Source organism: Poecilia formosa, unplaced genomic scaffold, assembly GCF_000485575.1.
Source record: "Poecilia formosa unplaced genomic scaffold, Poecilia_formosa-5.1.2 Scaffold261, whole genome shotgun sequence".
NCBI lineage: Eukaryota > Metazoa > Chordata > Actinopteri > Cyprinodontiformes > Poeciliidae > Poecilia > Poecilia formosa.
Genome location: NW_006800200.1, coordinates 420,516 through 440,914, shown reverse-complemented (window position 1 = coordinate 440,914; position 20,399 = coordinate 420,516). Strand labels below are relative to the sequence as shown.

Here is a 20,399-nt window from a genome sequence, read left to right as displayed (position 1 = left end):
CTTTTTTACTGCAGTGAGCCTCGATGTAGCCAAACTCCGTCAAGTATGGCTTTGTTTTTATGTCGTATTAGCTTCGTTGTGTTGATGCATTTTGACGTGCTTCAATTTTCCGCCGCAACACGGAAACTTCCCCATTCACTCAGTGCGATATAGATCCACATCGCTTAGGATTTGTTGCTGCGCGTTTGCGCAGAGTGAAGGAAAGAGGAGACCAGCTGCACAGGCAGGCTGCGAAATGAGAAGCAGGTGATCGGCAACAAGAGACCGTGATCGGTGATCACCGATCATACACTTTTTCACGGAAATCGACCGATTATGATCGGTGGCCGATCGATCGGCACACCTCTAGGAGCCACACATTTTTGCTGTAATTCCTTTTTATTCAATTTTTTTGGTTTCCCTTTGAATTTCTTTCTTTAGTCATCTGAAAAGCTTTCATGGTGCTTAAGACCACTAGAGTGTACACTCTAGGGAGCTTAAGCACCACCACTCTCCAGTCAACTGTTCAGTTCCTTGTTTCATTTTCTCTATTATAATCTTGTCCTTGAATCTTATACAAACCTTATTAATGTTGTTAGTTGAATGAAGCAGCCACAGTTGAGGTGGTATAAATGAATAGTCAGTATTAAAAGATAGGTCAAAGGCATGTTAAGAGATGCATTTTGGTTTCCTTTTATCTTAAATGCTCAATCTCATGAAACAGAAAATTGTGTTGAAACTGTTAGTTTCATTAGCAGTTTTTTTTCTTTTTCTAAAATATTCATACCACTTGAACGTTTTTAAAAAGTAGAGCATGATTTTGAAGTGGAAGAAAATGGATATGAATTTCCTGTAACTTTTACAACTTGATTTATGTAACGTGGGGGGTGCTTTTATTTTCTGGTTTCCCTTAAATAATATCCAGTGCAGCTAATTGCTTTCAGAAATCACCTAACTTGTCCAACATTGACTGTAAACGCAAAGCAAATCGTGCAATAAATTGCTTAGATTAAAGAATGTTATTTTGCTTGAGTAGCCCGGTCAAAGTCCAGACCTAAAGAACCGGGGGAATTTGTAGCAACACTTAGATTAGATTTTTACATACGCTCTTCCTCTAACCTGAATGAACATGAGTTATTTTAAAGTTTATCTCTGACACAAACCGGCAGACATACCCCAAAACACTTTCCTCCATGAATGCAGTAAAAGGTGATTCTACAAAGTGTTGACTCAGGAGTTATGAATACAAATTCACATCACATTTTTCAGATTCTATTTACAAAAAATGTAGACAACTATGTAGAATTCCTCCTCAATTTTTCTAATTGTATTTCCTTCCTCTTGTGATGTGCCGAAATGCAAAACAATCAGTGGTGTGAATACTTCTGCAAGGCACAATATTTCATATAAACGGGGCTGAGCACACAACTAAGTTTCACACTGACAGATATAAACTCGCAGAGTTGTAAATAAAAAGGAATCAGTCGCCCAGGTGACCTGAGGAAGACAAACATTTTTTATTTTACTATTTCTGATTCTCCCTTTCACGTCATTTAGTTTAAATCTTAGTTGTTGTTTTTCTTTTCTCGGAGAAGGAGATTTTTACCTCCTTCTCCGAGGTAAAATTGGCTGTATCAGCCAATTTTATTGGCTGATACAGCCAATTTTATTGACTCTTTGGTGACTTTTCCATACAGTTGCCTCACATTTTTTGAGTGGTTTCATTTAGTGGAAATGAGGGTTTCTCTTTTTCTGTGATACACCAAGCAAGTAACTGTGCTATTTCTTGAATTTTAAATTGCGTTATCCAGTCAGATAAACGGAACAATGATAAAACAACATGGTAGCTTTACTCTGTACACTGTAAATAATTTCCTCCTCATTCGCTGTGCTTTTAACTCAGTCACAGAAATGATGCGGAAAAGCACCCAAACGATTACACCCACTTGGGTCATAATTAGACGATCACGTCAGACAAACAGACAAACACACTGGCATATTGCTTCCTCAACACCCTCACCGAAATGCATACACGCTGACCAGATCCCACCCCCTGGGGGCTGTGGGGCAGTGCTTGAGCGATGTGTCCCCAGGGGGCTGATATTTTATAGTTTGTGTCCATCAGTGCTGTAGCCTGGGGCGCAAGGGTTGACAGTAAGTGCTCTCAACACCGGTGACACTGATTCATCTGAGCCATGACACACATGAGAGGAAAAAGGGGAGGAGGACCGGCCAGAAAAGAAAAAACAAAATAAAAATCTGGGCTTAAAAATAATATAATTCATACAACAGTACACCGAATCGTGTTCAGGTAGATTATACTATCGCCTAGCATCAAATTGTTTTATGTTTTGTAGGTTTAGGTTTATTTACTAAAAGTCAAAGGTTTGTACTATGATGTAGTGGACTAATATGGGCCAGCCTTGGCTAGACTAGAAAGATTGGCTCGAGGAAGAGACTCCAATCTAACATGGCATTTCAATTTCTCATTCCCCGTTATGGCTGTGCTGTGCACTGCTGAGCCTCTTCTACATATATATAGGAAGGACGCCTCTGAACCCCAGCTTTCTAGATGCGCATACTAAGCAATCAATGTGTCACCTCTTCCTGACAATCCTATTTTTGTTGTATGGGGGCCGTGCTCATTTTTTCTTGTCAGCAGAAGGTAATTTGCTGTATTGTGATTCAGTCCTAAAACTTGGTGACGAGGTGTCTGATAAGTCACTACCTCCCTTTGGTGCCCCCCCCCCCCCCCCCCCCCCCCCCCCCCAGCATCCCTTCCACAAAATATGGAAAATCCAAAGGTAGCACCACAACCCCCATTCTATCCGCGCCCTGCTGCACCCCCACACCTATGTCCCGTTCTTCCTACACCAAGTCCAACATAGTTGTATCAAGGCTGGCTGCTAAATTAGATAAGCAGGGCTGTGGTGCAGCGGCCCTGATTAATAAAAGATGCGGCATTCCCTGGGGATGGCCCCTCTCAGGGCCGAGCAGAATCTACCCGCAGACAATAGGGGTTGCTTGCACACAATGAACAGGAAATGGAGAGAATGAGCCAATCATGGAAATATAACATTTGAAAAAGAACTAGCCTGTGACCCTCTTGAACATTATGCACGCATTGATGCAAATTAGGTCTTGAGAACCTTAACAATTACTTGTAAACCTGCAGCTGACTCTAAAGGTGTATATGAGGATGCGTTATATTCATGCCCACAAGTTTGGGCGGTGCGCAGGACCTAACCAAATAAACTTGGTGAGTCTGTAGTTTAACTGACAACATGTAGCTTTAAACCAAGCTCTTTGAAATAATAAGGCTCCCTAAGGAATTATGTGGTACAGACAGGAGTGATATTTTCAGTAGAAAACATGACAGCAGATGGAAGGTGAAAGGCATAGTTATCCTGAGAGCAGAACTCGCCAATTTACGACAAAAAAGAAAAAAATAATAATAATTTAAGCTAAAAATATTCATACCCCTGGCAAATTTAGATGTAAAATTATTTTTCATTCAGCCAAGAAATTTGTCACTGGAAATGAGACAGGCATGTTTCAAAGTAAAGGAAAACAATGCAAAAAGATGTAAGTTTTGAAAAAAGCTGTTTTTATTTACATTTGATAAAAAATAAAATAAAATTTAAAAAAAGGCATTTCAAAAAGTATTCACGATCTTCTCAATAATCAGTTGATATTTGGCACCACAGCAATTTTACTATTCTTATAATTGTTAAGCAGCTTTTAGCCAAAATCCTTTTTGCCATTACCCTAAAACTCCCTACACATCTTCTGTCAGATCCAGTCAGGGCTCTTGATGGGCCACTTCAAGCAAGTTGTTAGAATTACTTGCAGTTGAAATAAAAATATTACTTAAAATCTAAATCTAGCATGAGTATGAATAATTTTGGGCTCTACAGCAAATCCACAAATATTTGGTGAAATAATAATAATAATAAAAAAATTGTACTTCTGAAATCAGAACGGACTTTTCTTAAAGTCAGTGTTAGATAGAAGCATGATGTCAAGCCTGCTTCCGAGAATAAACTTACTCTTTCTTACTAGTGATACGTCTAATTAAAATATCAAAAATGACAGAAAAATACTTAGTCATAGCATATTCGTAATCAGAATTTTCTGATTACAAAAATAAAAACTAAAATAAAAAAAAGTATCTTAAATAATAATTTTTTAAATCATTTTTATTTAAGATCCTTTTTTTTTTTTTGGAAACTACCTTTTTCCCCAAACCACTTACCAATACACTATAGAAGCTCATGCCTGCATAGAATAATTTTATGAGATTACTTTATACATATTTCACCCACAGATTTATATCTTTCTTTAGGATAATAGTCCATGGTAAATTCCCATATGTAAAGCATACTGTGTAAGAATCTTGAAACACTGTGAATGTATACAATCATTGTAAAAAAAAAAGAAAAAAAAGTATATTGGGCATCATTTCTAGCATTTCAATTAATAAACTATATTTTTACAATGACATGAAGTCATAGAATTTAAAGAGGATGTTATTTCATTTAACTTTGACTCTACGCATGAATGCATACTTTAGAAATCACAGATCCATGGGCCTCCATAAAAACCAGATGGAGTATTTCACTTGGCTGGTAAACATTCCACTGGCCCTCAAAGCATCAACATAAACAAGGTTAAAAAGTTTTTTCTACCACTCGAGATTATAAAAAGACTAACACTCAACTATTTTTTTTTACACCCACAAGTCTCATGTTGTCATGTAATTTCAGCTTTTCAGAGTTCTATTCATATTTGTCACCTAATGGCTTTGTTACTCGGAGGACATTATCCCTCTCATTGCTCATGTTTATAAGTGAACCAGCAGTGAACCAGTTGCCTATGGAAACCAGTGAAATCAAGGTTGTATAACTACCTGAGCTTCCTTTCTAAAGTGAGCTCAAATTGAGCATTTAAGCTGTTTTTTTAATTCCTCGTCGTGATGCAAAATTGTTCTCAGAAACCTTCCTGCCAGACGGGTTTACCAGCCAAATAAGGAGCTGCTTACATGCTAAGCATTCGCCATTAAAGCATCACAACAAAGCCTTGTTGGTGCACATCTACCTCATCCAATCAGACTGCGTGCTGCATTCTGCCGCGAACGCTGGTGTGTGATTACTGCATGCATCATGAGCACTTAAGCATTTATCTTTAAATAACCTCCACTACTGTCCCCCCCATTGGTAGTGAACAATACTGAGATGTGTCTAATTTTCAGCAAGATAATGGTAATCATATTGAGATGAAAAAGGCCAGGGGTTGACTTGTAAGGTTCTGATTGGCTCAGAGCATCCCTTTGCCCCCCGGAGATAAAATGGAAAGTGATATTTCATTTATAGCCCCGCCTTTGCTTAGCAGTTGTAGATGATGAGGAGACCCACCGCTGCAATGATTGGAGTGTAGCCACCAGTCAAATGCTAAGCACAAAAAATTATGCCTGGGATCCCTTGCATCAGTGTTTTTTTTTTTGTGTGTGTGTTTCCAGATCAGACATATGGTGTATATATTTCTTCATTCTGTTTTTTTTAATATTTAAGGATTCAAATTTCCTTTATACCCCTCCAACCAGAAAAGATTGATGGGTTTTGTTTATACATATGTATAGGATGCTGAAATTAAGCTGAACCTACCTTTGACCTTTATCTTCTCACATGTACTCACTGAGCTACAGCTATAACACTATGCATTGCTCTGGCTTTTTAAAAAAAAAAAAAAAAAAAAAGATTCTTTGATCGTTGGAATAAGCATAGCTTTAGTTATTTTCCTCACTTCACCGGAAGCTCATAATAAAGGTAATTCTGATATAGTACCTTATTAATATCGCAGCATAAACATTTAGTTTCATATTCCTCAATTCACAGTACAGTTTTAATGCCCTGCTTGTCAGCTTGCATCTTTCTGGCCTGGTTTCTGCTCTATGTTGATTATGTTTTTTGTTTTTTTTTTTGCTTTAATATCCACCCTGAGGGCCAGATGCATCACATTATGCAGTGACCCGAGCTGTATTTTGCACTGAACAGTTCAGCCAGTGGGAGTGGCCTGAGCTTGTTGAGGAAGCTGCCCTTTAAGGTCATTAAAACGGTCATGTGATAGGCCAGCGGAGCCCCTTGAGCCATATGACAAACCGATCTGCCAGACCAAGGTGTGTGTCTGGGGTGTTTTTCCACAAAGCATTCTATAAAAGTGTAACTGGGCTGTATTTGCCCTTTTCTCCTGCTATGTGTTCAGCCAACAGGCCCCTGAAGATCTCTTAAAAAGTGCTGATCCACAGAGCTGGGCTGGTGCTCTTGTAATCCTTCCAGCTCAGCCCCACCTCCCCTCATGTTCCCACCGTTCCCACCTCCTCCTCTTCCCCCCACATTCCCCCACTCTTCCCCAGGATGACGCCTGGTGTTGGTGCGAGGGACAAGGTGATGCTCTAATGTAGTCAAGCGCTAATGTGAGCTAATTAGCCCACGTTAGAGCATGACTAAATAAGGCGTAAGTGTTGCTAATTGGTCGGCAATGAAAACAATAACTGTTGTTCTGCCTAGAGGCTCTGGGGTACTGAACGGCTGGGACACGAGGGACCTGGGGACCTGGGGACCCTGGCACTAGGCCAGCAAAAGGCACCGGCACCATCAGTCAACCGCCTTCATGCTTGAGTCACACACCACTTGGCACTGCTGCTCTCATGCTCCCTCTACCCCACACCCACCACCCAGCCCAACAGCTACTCTCCCTGCAGCCGTCACCAGCAAAGAATAAGCTCTACATGACAAGCACAGACAAACTCAGTCTGTCTGTGGAGCCATCATACATCACAGCATTAATAAACATGAATTAGTAATGGCACAATTAGATGGGGCTGTTCTGACATTTACTGGTACAATAATGGTGTGCTCCTTTCGACAGCCGCCTTTGGCCTTTAGTGGAGCGCCAGCAGACCTTAGACATTTAGATATGATGGCTGGAATGGGGAGAACTGTCTCAGTCAGTTTGTATCTTAATCACATTTTTGGTCCAAAGGGTGTGACTCCAGACTGTGTGTTTTTTTTTTAATATATATATATACACATTTTTGGTCCAAAGGGTGTGACTCCAGACTGTGTTTTATTTTTATTTTTTATTTTTTATATTCTCCAACAAATGGTACAGTAATGATTAACAGTATTAGTCTGGCTGTTTTCCACTGTATAAACGCATGCATATTGTATGTTTGTTTCCCTCTTAGGTTGCAGCCTGGTCAGTGTGTGAAGACGATATTTGAACAGCCTGGCCGGCTCGAGCTGCTTCGGACCAAAGGTATGTTTGGGACGGACAGACAGACCATCTCTGACACAGAAGCTCTGACAAAGAGAGAATAGAATAATCTCCCAGTTCTTTGAACATTCTCTATCAGATAATATTTGAACCGCTGTCATAACAATAAGACATTACCTTGTTGTTTTTACTATGTGGAATTATGCAGTATTTTTTTTTGTGCTCTGAACTTGTATAAAAATAAGAAGAAAAGGTAATCTGTTCCCATTATCAGACAATTTTCTTTGAAATCTTAATGTTGGGTTAAGCACAGTTTTTCTGCGTGTGTGTGTGTGTGTGTGTGTGTTTTATGTGCTTTGCGAGTCAATTTGACTTAGCAGTTTGAAACTGATCAAAGTAATGCATCAACACAATAAAGTTTATGATTAGAGGAGCTAAACAGCTTAACCGTGCGCTAGTGGCTTTCTCCTTTTCCCTCTCAAACCAGCAGCTTTTCATCCTTGCTGTCATTCTTCTTCTGGGTTTCACTGCTTTCCCAGGGGACTCGTGCTTTTGTTAGCTTTCCTGTGTACACACATGGCCTAATTAGTTGATTAGTTCAGCTCGACTGGCTTGTTAATTGAATAGTAATTTATGTTTGATGTGTCTAATGAATACCCTAATTTGATGTTTGGCACTCATCCAAAGGTTTGTTTTTGACAGAAGGAATTAATCAAAAGAATGAATGGATAGATGAAAACGACTCAGTGCGCAAATTTTGCCTTGATAGCACATGAATTAAGTCTTTGAGTGAGGTGATAATGCTCATGAGTTTATCTTTGTGTAATTAAGCTTTTGTAGACAATAGGATTACCAATGTGTATAAAGGGCAAATCATGATCAGTAACTCAATGTTTTGTTCTAGGGGCCAAAACTGTTGTCGAATAATTTTATTGTAATAATTCATGCACTGGCCACAGTGAGAGACAATGTCAATCATGTTAAAACAGGATGCAAAGGAAGCTATTTATAATAGCGTTTTCTGTGCTTAAGAAGCTTCAACAGGGGGTTATTTAAGTATTTCAGACTTGTTTTATACGCTGCAATTTTAATTAGTCGAACTATTTATTGACTTTTAAAAAAAAAAAAAAAAAAACGCTGCAATTTTAATTAGTCGAACTATTTATTGACTTTTAAAAAAAAAAATCAAGAATACTTGAACCCAGCTTTTAGAGTAATGTTTCTATGGATTTTGAGCAATCGTCTTTGTGAAAACATTAATTGCAGGTGGTTCATTTGCTCATACACCTGCTAAGACATTCATTAGTCTTGGCAATATAATTCCAAATGAAAAGATGAGTTTATGTTTGTTCACTTTAACAAAGCTCTGAAAAAACAAGAATGGCACTTTATTGTTATACTACATTGTGGAAAAAAATGTACCCATTTAGTTTAACTTTTACTTTGATAGACAGTTGAGATTTTGCATTGCATCAATACTACTGTTATTATATTATGCAGTCATATAATTCTCTAATTTTAATGTATACAATACTGCAGTGAATAAATAACACTTCACCCAATAAAACACAATTCTTTGCGCAGAAAGTGACATCAATGTCCTTTTTCTTCAACCTTTTCTTTCACTTGTTCTAATAATGTTGCTATAGTATCTAAAAGCTTTGTGCAATTTATCATGTCACCATAATGAATAATTTTTAGTTATATCCTTTCATGATTCATAATTTGCACATTGATCAAACGAAGCTAAGGTGTTACTTGCTTATCCTAACTACACATTCAGCTCCACGTCTTCTGCTTACTGATTCTTGTGCCTCATTTTCTATGTACTTGACTTAAACTTCAGCTCAAGATCTGAATTTAAATCAACTATTGCATCTTACCTCTCACCGGGAAACAATGCTTTTGCATTATTATTCATTTACATTTAGTTTTTAATGAAAGTTGTTTTGATTGTCTGGAAAACGTCTGAGACTCAGAACATTGCATATGTTGCAAAACAATGGAGTTCTTACTAATCATACTGTTGTCGAGAAGGAATAATCTGTTTCAGCTTAATATGTTGTTTCACCAATTCCTCCCATTCCATTATAAACATTGGTTGTTCTTATTTAACAGGCATTGAGAAAAAATATTTTAACAAAGCTGTGTCATTGCATGTGTTACGTGTTTAACTGAGAAAGTGAAATGCCTTCCAAACTTATTAATGCTCTTGCATTTTCACATTTTGCCTCATTACAACCACAGACCTTAGTTTACTGTGTGATAACCCAAAACAAAATAGTGCTGAAGTAGAAGGAAGGTGTTTTCGTGAAAAAAAAAAAAAAAAAAAAGGTAACTAAAAGTATAGAAAACATTGTGTTCGGTTCTTTTTACTCTGAAGCAATTAATAAAAATCGGCTCCATATTCCTTCAGAAATCACCAGGTATACTCTTTTCAATTGGCAATGTTATACCACACGTATCGTTGGAACCCATCCACCAATGACAGAGAGCATTATTCAGAGAAGCATCCAAGAGACTCATGGTAACTTTGGAGTAGTTGCAGACATCTACTACTCAGAATAATAGCCAGGACTATTGTTCTTTGTGCACTCTGCAAGTCTGGTCTTTATGAAAGAGTGGCAGAAAGTAAGCAATTGTTAATGGAAGGATTGTTACTGATTGCCACAAGCCTTGAAGAAGGCAGTGCAAATTGCTTCAGGGGGGTTAGGGTAGTGTTGTAAAACATGTTCATAGCAGCATAATGCTGTGGGTATGCTTTACTTCACAAGCTAATGAGAGTTAAAGGGTTGATCGATAGAGCTAAGTAGTTCTGGAAGGAAATCTCTTTAGTGGCTGCAAAAGACCTGAAACCTTTGTGTATATTCACTTTATAGCAAAACAATAACCTAAACTTACTGCAAATACAGTTGCAAGGTTTTTCTGGTGTGTTCGTTTAGCAAATTAAGTCTAATCTAAGCTGTATGTATAGCAACTTTTATACTTAGCATCTCACTTGGATTATAGGATTTTGACTAGGGCACATGAGCTTAATCATAACCAATCCTCTGGCTGTAGAGGGCTGTTTTACAATTATTGAAAAGCGTAAGCTGAATTCAAATACACACCATAGTTCTCAGGTTTTATTTGTGAAGTGTTTTTAAGTCTTTCTATCCTTTCCCTTTTGGCTCACAATAATGCGTCATTTGTATTGGTCTATTACATAAAATCCCAGTAACATGCTTTGTTTGGAAGGTGAGAAGCTACACAAAAGGTCAGCTGATGAAATTTTTGCTCAGTGTTTTTTTGTTAATTCATTAGGAAAATTGTTTACAAGCGTCTCTTGCCCTTAATAAGCCTTGAAAAGCCTAAATTCTTCTTTTTTTTTTAGCTTGGTCAAAGAGGCATGAGCCATCAGGCGTTTTTCATTGAGTGCTTTCCACACTAGTCTCCAGAGCACACGAGTTCATGAGCATCAAGGTCTTCCCCCACAGTTCGTTTGAGGAATTCATCTTCCTTCAGATCCTCATTTATGCACAACACATCTTATTTAAAAACCAATCAATGAAGCTTGATTTCCCCACAGCACGAGGGAATGACAGCAAAAGCGCTTGACTTGTCTTCCAACGCAGGGCAGATTGTGGCCTTGAACTTGTGTTGAGTCATCCAGTGAGTCATCGCTTCAGTAAATCTCCTACTTGTGTTTTAAATGTAAAGCAATCATCCAATTTAGTGAATTCCCAGACAGTAAAAAAGTATTCCAAAAAGCCAGCCATCCACGTGTTTACAAACCGGCAGCGATCCTGTACGTTGAAGATGGTCTTCATGCTGCCATGTTTGTCTTTTGGTATTGCCTTTACATTTAATATGCTTTTGCAGTTCTTCTTCCATAATGGTGATGTGGAATTATTCCTCTCCTGAATGTTAAGGACGTTTCAGGAAATGTAAGTTTTGATCATTTTGCAGCAATTAGATTCAGAGCAGCAGTGTGCTCTCAGTCTCCTCCATCTCTCCTTTAAGAGTTTCTTTCTAGGAATAACAGAAAAAATAAATCAAACTGTAGTTGGACATAAACCTCTGTGAATTTGTTTACATTATCATCACTTATCTTATCATCCCACACAGATGTATAGAAAACAATCTCGTTTGACCTCATGCAGTCATGCACATGCAGTGGCGTACCTGTTTGTGTCACATGCTATAGCAGGCCTGAACTAGAGCAGGAATTTTACAAAGTTATTCCCACTTTTCCTGTCATCATTAACTGTCTCGAAACTGTCATCAGTTGCCGTCACCCCCCTCCCCTTTCTTAACGAGAAAGCAATTACCATTTGTTTTCCTCAGTCCCAACGGCCTGGCAGCATTTCCCGAAATCTGCATCCTCACCTGCTTCCGTCTCTGTGTCCGCCTCTCCCTCAGTCTCTTCCAACCTTGCACCTCTTTTCCTTTTCACTGTGGTTGCAGACTCGCTCTCCTTCGCCATCCTCTATGCAGCCTCTCTCTTTTGCTCCTCCCACCTCTGAGCTCTAGGCTGTTCTGGGTTTTAGACGGATCACTCTCACAATGCCTGATCAATACAGGTATTGATCTGCTGGCAAAATGTTTATAAAATCATTATGGGCAACAGCAGTTCAGTGGGGACGGAAGGCGGGGCCACGAGACAGGCAACATTCCATGTCATTCGCCTGCAAGAGAGCTTGCACCCATCTGATTGGCTGCCTGCCTTGTGCCATGCGAAGGATAGGACTGGCACATTTTGCCATTCTTTTATATCTTTGCTTAGTGCACAACAACTCCTCTTAGATTCAACAACACTTTCCAGACTGCAAACGTTTTGATCAGCAGTTTAATATATGAGTCATTTCACTCTGCCTGCAGTGTAATTCCACCTGCTCCCACTCTTTGTACAGTAGATTAATTTAGGAAGTGGCAAGGGACTTTTAATTTATTGCTTCATGGCGTTGTAGCTCTGCTTTTCTCTGAGGACAATATATATATATATATATATATATATATATATAAAACCCAAATTAAGAAAATGCATTCTTTCTGTCATGACCACCCCAGAAATGTTGTACCTGCCTTGATCCCCCACTCCCTACTACAACCTCCTCCTGTGCTCTGTTGTACAGCAATAACAATCTGTCGCTTTGCTTGTGAAAGACTGACGGGGCAGGCGACTCGAACGCCACAACACTTCAGCTCTGTGCAACTGCGTGGCAGATTCATTGCTTTCGGGAGACTTTGCAATCCACAAACATGCTTTTTGCTTGCGTCTTGTTGATCGATGATCTACGAGATCTTCATTAAACAGAGGAGATTATTCCAGCATGCGGCACAACATGGTGTAAATTTTTCCAGAAACACAACTCTTGTTGAGGCAGATGAACATCTGTGAGCCATAAGGCCAGGCAGCCAGTGTGACCCAGAGTCAACCTCACCACTCTGGGACGTCTGACTGTGTCTGCTCTCCTCCCTCTCTGGCACCGGTCCAAGACCCAGATGCCCAGACGCTGGCTCAGACCACAAGGTCTGGTCCTGCCCGTCTTCTATTAATAGACGATGTTCAACAAATGATGAGAGATATTGCGCACTACACCAACTGCTTAAATGTTGCACGTTTTAATTTGCATGTTTTCTGCTTTGGCCAACTTGTAGGGAACCATATTATTTCCACACTCGCTTAGGCAGACACAAGCATTTTGCGAGCACATCCAAAAAGTGTCACTCACACATGCTGCAAAGTGGTGATTACTCTAACACGTTCAGAACTGGCCACAGACCATTCATTACCATAACATGTTGCAATGAAGTTTAATCCCTCATCATGTTGTCTGTGGTTGGAGAGCGGCATGTGGCTGTTATCCTCCTCTGCTCCAGATGTCTCCCAGTCTGTGTCTCCTCAGTGCTGCACTAGACTGAACACATGGAATTCAGTATGGCACATTTAGACATTTCCTTCCATTTTTTTTTCATCCCTGCTTTTCTTTCCCCTCATAAAATCATTTTGACCCCATCCATCTTTGTTTCTTGCCTTCCTCCCTGATCCCATTTTCCACCTTCTGTTCCTTCTTCCACATACCCCCCCATCTTCACAAGAGTATGTTATTTATTTCATCTGAAAGCAGAGGCTCTTTGGTGCATGCTTCTCACAGAAATCAATTTCAGCTCAGACAGCATAACCAAACAAAGCACTACACTCATTTCAGCACGGGCAGAGTTGTAACCCATCTCTCTCATTTTCTCCCTCCTGCTCCTTTATTGGAAGACATTTTGTTCTCACTCTGATGCCATTATGTCAATCACTGCAGACATGTCGTGATGTGTGGATGCAGCTGCTAAATGAGTCATGGCAAGCAATGATCATTAGAGACTGCAGAGTTTATATATGTGCTAATGTGTTTTTGCATACAATTGTCACCTTTTTCTCTGCGTGAATATTTTAAAATTGTCATTTTTTTATATTCATTGTCACTCACTTGCACGTGTGTGTGTGTGTGTGTGTGTGTGTGTGTGTGTGTGTGTGTGTATGTGACTGAGACCCTTCATGTCTGTTGAGACTTTAAAAAATGTTTTTTTCAGTCTCCACTGCATTACAAAATGACAACATATAATGTAGATCACAAGCAGAATTCTTGCACCATTGGACGAATGAGAGGCTCCACTGCCAGCAGCCCACTTTATACCACAGTCAAGACCACCAGTTAATGCAGCTGTTGGATCGTCCTCTTTCCTTGCTCTGCCTTTATTGATTTCAGTCAGACACAGAGACAGACAGAAAGAAAGGGCCTTTTCAGGAAGAAGTTAAATGGTCAAGTAGCGGGTGGAGGGTGGCTTTCACCACTTTATTGACGAGGTGGAAAAATGTCACTATTATGGAGGCCCTTGCAGCAGATAGCGAGCTGATTGGATGAGTGCCCCCAGGTCAGAGTGGAGCACATTCCCCCCTGCAACCAAACGAGAGCAAATAAAAGGGCAGAGTAATCCGCTTGAATTGCAGGTGAGATTTCTCTCCGCCAGGCCCCTCTTTATGCCACATTTTTCTGGATGCATGAGTGTTTGCGAATGTGGACCGAATCCTGATCTCTGGTGAACTTCCTCCCACTGAACGGCTCTCAGAGCATTTTATGCATTCACATAAATGTTGAAGCTGCACCACAAATTCATAGTAAGACCAACTGAAAATGGGTAGGAGATGAAGAAGCTAATGCAACTTGAAGAGGACTTTTTTATTTCCATTCCCTCAAATGCACATTAGTTAGGAATGACAGAATGGACCTATTTGTTTTACCAACATTCTGTACTGCCATTGTACCAGCAGTCAGACAATGCAATGCATAAATTTGGTGTGTTCACATGTAGCATGAACCTTTATGTTGCTCTATGTAGACAGGTTTAAACAAGACAAGGATTCCTTATCTGTTTTTATATTTTATCTTGTAATATATATTTCTTGCAATTAAAGCTTTTTCTAAATTTCTATAGTAAGTCCAGTATGACTTTACTAATGTCACAGGTCAAGCACAAATATGTACGAGATGTGCAGGACATCAAAAGCACACCAATAATGGTCCACGTATGAATACCTAAAAAGTATTGACAAATACTTTTTGTCAAAGTATTAGGTTTTGGAGTGATATAGTCAAATTATGAACTTAAATCTGTGTGAGAAGCTGGGACATATGACTAAACCAGCTGATAATGGTTGAAAATTCACCAATGTGACTGAATCAAAACAATTCTACAAAGCAGACCAAAAACCCTCCACAGTGATGTAAAGGACTTATTGCCAGTTATCAGAAACTACTTACATGAAATGTTTTTTAGTCAGACATCACCCACAAACCGTCGGAGAACCAAACTGCCAGAAAAGCAGATTCTCATCATACAAAAAGGTCAACAAGACAAACCTTTTTAATGTCCAACACCCAAAACACTGGGAAAATTAGAAAAAGTAGCGAGTTCACCAAAAGTGAAAAGCATACTATTTTATAAAATACATTCAAAAATATGACTGATAATACGTTAGAAGTCTAAATGCCAAACGCTTTGCGATTTAATAACCATCACCAACAATTTAAAACAGTGATACATTTTTAGTGTTGCCAACTTTGAAGTAGTGAAGGCATTTATGACTGTTAAATATGGTGAATCCATAGACGTCCATTATTTCTGCAAGTCTGAAAGACAGTGGAGAGTGGTTAAAATGGCAGGTTTAGTACAGTCCTGTTCAGAGGGATCCAAATTTCTAACACTCCACATATTATGCAACATGCCTAGTGTGAACGTATGAATGCTTGCTTTTCTCCTCTAGGTAAGTGTCACCATGGTCAATGTGCAATCACAAAATATTTGGCTGCATGGGATAGATGAAAAAAATTATAAAGTAAAGTAGACAGTTGATGGGATGGTTGATCTTCAATAAGCGTCTAACAGGAGGGAAGGAGACAGAAGTTGTTCTTGCAAACAGTCACTTTTAAGACTCTAAATTAGGAATCTTACTCAAGAGCATCCAAATACACGATGTGTGGTTGATGTACCCAGTGCATCTGCTTTTCAGACTTTTCCAAGTCTGAGCGAAGGAAACCTTTCCCTAAGTACCAGGAAGACCCCAAGGGGAAGTCGACCCAAAGCTATCTGCATTATTTACCACCAAGCAGGTGTTTTGTTTTTCAATTTCTGCACAAGGGGAAAAAAAAGAGAGCATCCATTAGAAAAATAAAAGCAAACCATATGCTAGAAAAATGAGCAAAAAAAGAATTTATGCTCAGCACAAAAAGATGAAATCAGAGTGACTTGTGAGTCTGAGAGTCCTTAACAGAGATGCAGTTGTGAGTCCTGACAAACGGTTCAAATACAAGCCACCGTGCCTTCTGACGTCAATCAGTCTAATTAGCCCAGCATATCCTCTGTTTAGCCCCGCCTAGAAGCACAAGACAGACCTCTGGAAAGGTCAGCATGCCACAGCAGAGACAGAGCTGTGCTTAAACAGAAGCAAAATGGTTTCTTTTCCAAATTGATTCTGGTTCAAATCAGACAAGACTATGTTGTGTTGAGCCACTTAAAGACTTAATGGAAAGGCGGCAGTCACTATTAAGGGGGCTTTTAAAACAAGACATTAACAAACAAAAACTGCTCTGGTGACATCTGGACCTGGGCCCAAAGAGCAGCTTGTCACATGTAAGATCTGCCCGTCTCTATCTTCATCTCTTTCTGGTCTGTTTCCTTTCTCTTGTGTCTCTTTATCTCCTGCTCTGCTTGAGGCACAGTCTGTACATCCACATGTGGACGCGAAGACTCGGATGAACAGAGAAAATTCATCATAACTCTGTAGGAAACTTTTTTTTTTTTTTCCCCCACGCATGGTAAAACTTGAAATATCACTTCTTTCGTGTTGACACAAAACTGTATGAAATAAATATTTTCTCTTTGTTTCCACAAAGTAAATCAAGTACCATTAACTCTGGACCCCTGGGGCATTTTATCTGTTTTACACCCTCTTTTTTATAAAAAAAAAAAAATAAATAAATAATAATAAAAAAAACACAACAGGCATGTCACAGTCATGTATACATAGAGAGAAACATCTGAGTTTGCCAACACCCACACGCAGGCATCTGCATAGCGCACATTCACTACCTCCCTTTTGCTGAATGCATAATATATGTAATGAAATAATGTTTCCAGTGGGGATGGTTTTGGCTGGGGGATGGAGATGTGTGGTGAATATCAATTTGCCTACCCCCAGACTCCCTGGTTCAATTGGCGTGATGGTAGGGGGTAAATGAATATGTGGAAGTGAGAGAAGCTTTATCCCTCTGCCCAGAGCAACAGTGGATGGAGGCGGGGTCCTTGACAGTCTCACTCCAAACTTGTAAACTTAAGCTTTTTACTGTTAATTTGTCGAGCACACTATCAGATTTATTGTGTTTTATTCTAAAAAGGCGCTATTTGCTACTTACTAAATTATGATATCCACTATAATACGTTACAAAAAGAGCCTCATGTCTCATTATATTGTACAAATGCAGGTGAGACCATTGACTGGCAAGACCCATTAGTTTTATTCACAATCCAAATCCTAAAATTCAATGTTTTTTTTACTCTAATATCCCTACATAAAATCTAAATTCTGCCTTCAAAAATTGCCTGATCTGTAGATGTAGTCTGACTCTGTGTAATTTAATCTCAGTCTGCTCTGTGAAGAACTAAGAGGAATGCTTGTAAAGGAGGTTGGTGAACTAGCAGCAACGTAAAGACCAAGAAACACAATAAAGAAGTTAGGGATGAAGTTAAAACTTTCTATTGAAGCAGAAGGGAAAGTCAAGATTTCTTAGTTTTGTCTTAACACTGGTAAGCTTTAAGGTGTGTTTGAAATGTTAGCAAAAGGTCAGCGTCCTGCACCCAGAGTGGAAATGGGCTCCAAAGCAGAAAGACCTTTGTAAGGAGTGAAAAAGATTTTGTGCTGAATTCAAAATTTCATTGGGACCCCATATAGCAATGCCAATAAATGACAAATATAACAGTGATTCTTGAGAATAGGGACAAAACAGTTCCTATGGATAAAGCACCAAATTTGAATAAAATATACACAAAATATATTTTTTTCAAATATCTGACTAAACTAACCTGGGTCATGTGAGCACAACAATGTATATTTTTCTTGTATTTGCTGAATATTTTTTTATTTTAAACATTGTAGTCGGTGGATGATGCCTGTAAAAGCCCTTGTCCAGGAGCAGAAATCAACACATTCTTATAGTTTAAAACAATTAAAGAAATACTAAAATTATATATTATGACAATTAAGTATAAGTAGTCATATAAATAATTATAAAAGTATCGATAAATTGAATTAAAAATAATTTTTAGATATTTTCGAACTCCATTGAAATTTGTCCCTAGTTTTTGTAAACACCGTCAGACATGAAAAGAATGTAAAAAAAATCAGGCATTAATGGGGGGCACCAGAACTTCTGAGGACCCCATGACCACTTCCTTTCTCTTCCTTTGCTAAGAGGGCTAGTTAGCTCTGGTTAGCTTAAGTTATTCTTTAGTTTCTTCTTCTGTTTTATTCCTAAGTTGCTTGTCACAACCATGGTGTGTCAACTCCATAACTGACAATTTTCAAAACTTTGATGAAATTTTGTGAAATAAAAGCTTAATTTTGGTAAACTGTAAAGATTTCATGGACCTGACGAGCTACAATATGGCCTCCTTCAGAATAACATCATATAAATTGAGGTAGTTTGGCTTTTCGTCAACTCCGTCAGATGTCAACTCCATCAGAGTTTTTGTGACTCTTTCAGTGAAATTGTTGTTAAATCTCACTTAATTGTGCAATTAATTAATTTTAATGTATTTTACATAAATTGCATTACTTCACATGTATCAAGATTTTCATTTTACTCACTAGTTTGTCACCACCTTCAGTTCTGTGTCAACTCCATCATGCAGTGTCAACTCCTTCAGATAGACTTTTTGTTGTTTTTTGTTTTAAATAATATTTATTTTGTTTCTTGAGAAGCATTTCTCTGTAAAATGAGTAAAAATATCACTAATGGGGTATTTTAAAAATAATTTTATATTTATTTTTGTCAGATGGTGATGACAAAGTTCTAGGTCAGGTCGATTAAAAATTTAATTTTTTAAAAAAATTTGCAACTGGAAGCCTGCACCTTAGCATCTTTACATTTCCTAAACATTATTTATCATATTTGCATACATAAGGTTGATAAGTAATAATAAAAAAAAATGGGAAAATTAAAACCTGATAAACTATTTGAAAGCCTCTGAGGTTTGTTAGAGAATGCTGGTGAAAAAACTCGACGCCTCAAACTCTCCAAACAGTTCAAATCGCGCCACGCTAGACACTCAAAACACACCGCAACGGGCCCTCCACGTGCCTCCACATAGACATCTTTCTAGCTATCAAACTCCACTATTATTTGTTGGTTAATAACATGACATCGTACTAAAAAATGATGTGAAAATGTGAAAGAGACTGTACATTCCTAAATTAAATCCTGCATACAAAAGCATTAACCGATTTTGGCCAACAAATTCCATGATCTCTCAATGAAAATCTGCAAGGAGGTAAATGACTTCCACCCCCTGTGCCTCACCTTGACTGACTCCAGTGTGCTCATCTGCTCCACCTCGCCTCACTGAAAATGCTGCGTCTCTCCGTCAGCCGGGGCTTTGATGTTTTAAACATTACCATTAATAATGTTTTGAGCATCAGAATTAATTGCTCTGCAACTCTGTCCTGTTCTCTTCATCCTAAGTGGAGGCATGCATAAATCAAACCTAACTACCTTTGTCTTGAAATTTTGAGGTCAGGAGTTTGGGATGAAACCAAACTTTTGCATATCTGTGAAGCTCTGCGAGCGTGTGTGTTGGGAGCCGGCGAGAACAAAGCAGGGACGGTTTGAGTTTGTTGGCTGAGTTGATTACATGTTGACGTATGTGCCACTCGTGCTTTTTGAAAATGAGGCTGGTGGTTGCGCAATATAATGAGTTTGGAACAGTTTTTTAGAAATTTGATGTGATTTCCATGTTCCCTTAGTCTTTGTCCCAAATCTGATGAAACAGTGCTTCTAAATATAGAATGCACAAAGTTTTGGCATAATTACTATACTGCTACATATGTCAGTTTATTATTTTTTCTTAACGAAAGCAGAAATACTGGGCCTGTCAAATCTGTGGTTTTGGGATGTCGCTCACAGCAAGATGTGGCAACTTTTGAATTAGTTTGAATCAGTCGTCAGAGAGGTATTTTTGTGACTTCCAGATGTTCTGTTATCTATAATTCCCAGCTGTGTTCGAAGAGCTTAAATGAGCTGGAAAGTTCCTGTCCAAGTTCTGTTACACTCATCAGGCTTTGAGAAATGTAATTACTGCCTTTTTGAGTTCATGTCGCTTAGCAACTCCCCCCTAAATAAACACACACATAAAAACCTCTTCCATTTTCATTTAGCCACACCTCTTATACACCAAACACCTCCTCTGGAGTGGCTTTGGCAGTGTCCAGGCTGCAGGGGCCCTGTAATCTGAAGACATAGTGAGGAATGTGTGAAGCATCCAAGGAAACATGAACTGCTATTTTCCCACAAGTATGAAAAAATAGAGGTTACGGCTGTGGAATCTTTCTGACGCAATCA

At 38.8% G+C, this 20,399-nt stretch overlaps 1 protein-coding gene and 1 long non-coding RNA gene across 3 annotated transcripts in view; one reads left to right on the top strand and one right to left on the bottom strand.

Moving 5' to 3' along the window:
- The window catches only part of zfhx3b (zinc finger homeobox 3b), a 311,598-nt gene that overhangs the window by 120,950 nt on the left and 170,249 nt on the right, over positions 1-20,399 (top strand). For both annotated transcript variants that reach the window (XM_016680891.1, XM_016680890.1), the window contains exon 3: positions 7,226-7,296. The gene's annotated coding sequence lies outside the window, so the exon portion shown is untranslated. The remainder of the gene's footprint in view (positions 1-7,225; positions 7,297-20,399) is intronic.
- LOC107838464 (uncharacterized) lies at positions 10,616-11,865 on the bottom strand. Its single transcript, XR_001664531.1, has 2 exons — positions 11,565-11,865; positions 10,616-11,265 (listed from the first exon to the last, which is right to left on the bottom strand). It is a non-coding gene; the product is annotated as an uncharacterized LOC107838464 (long non-coding RNA).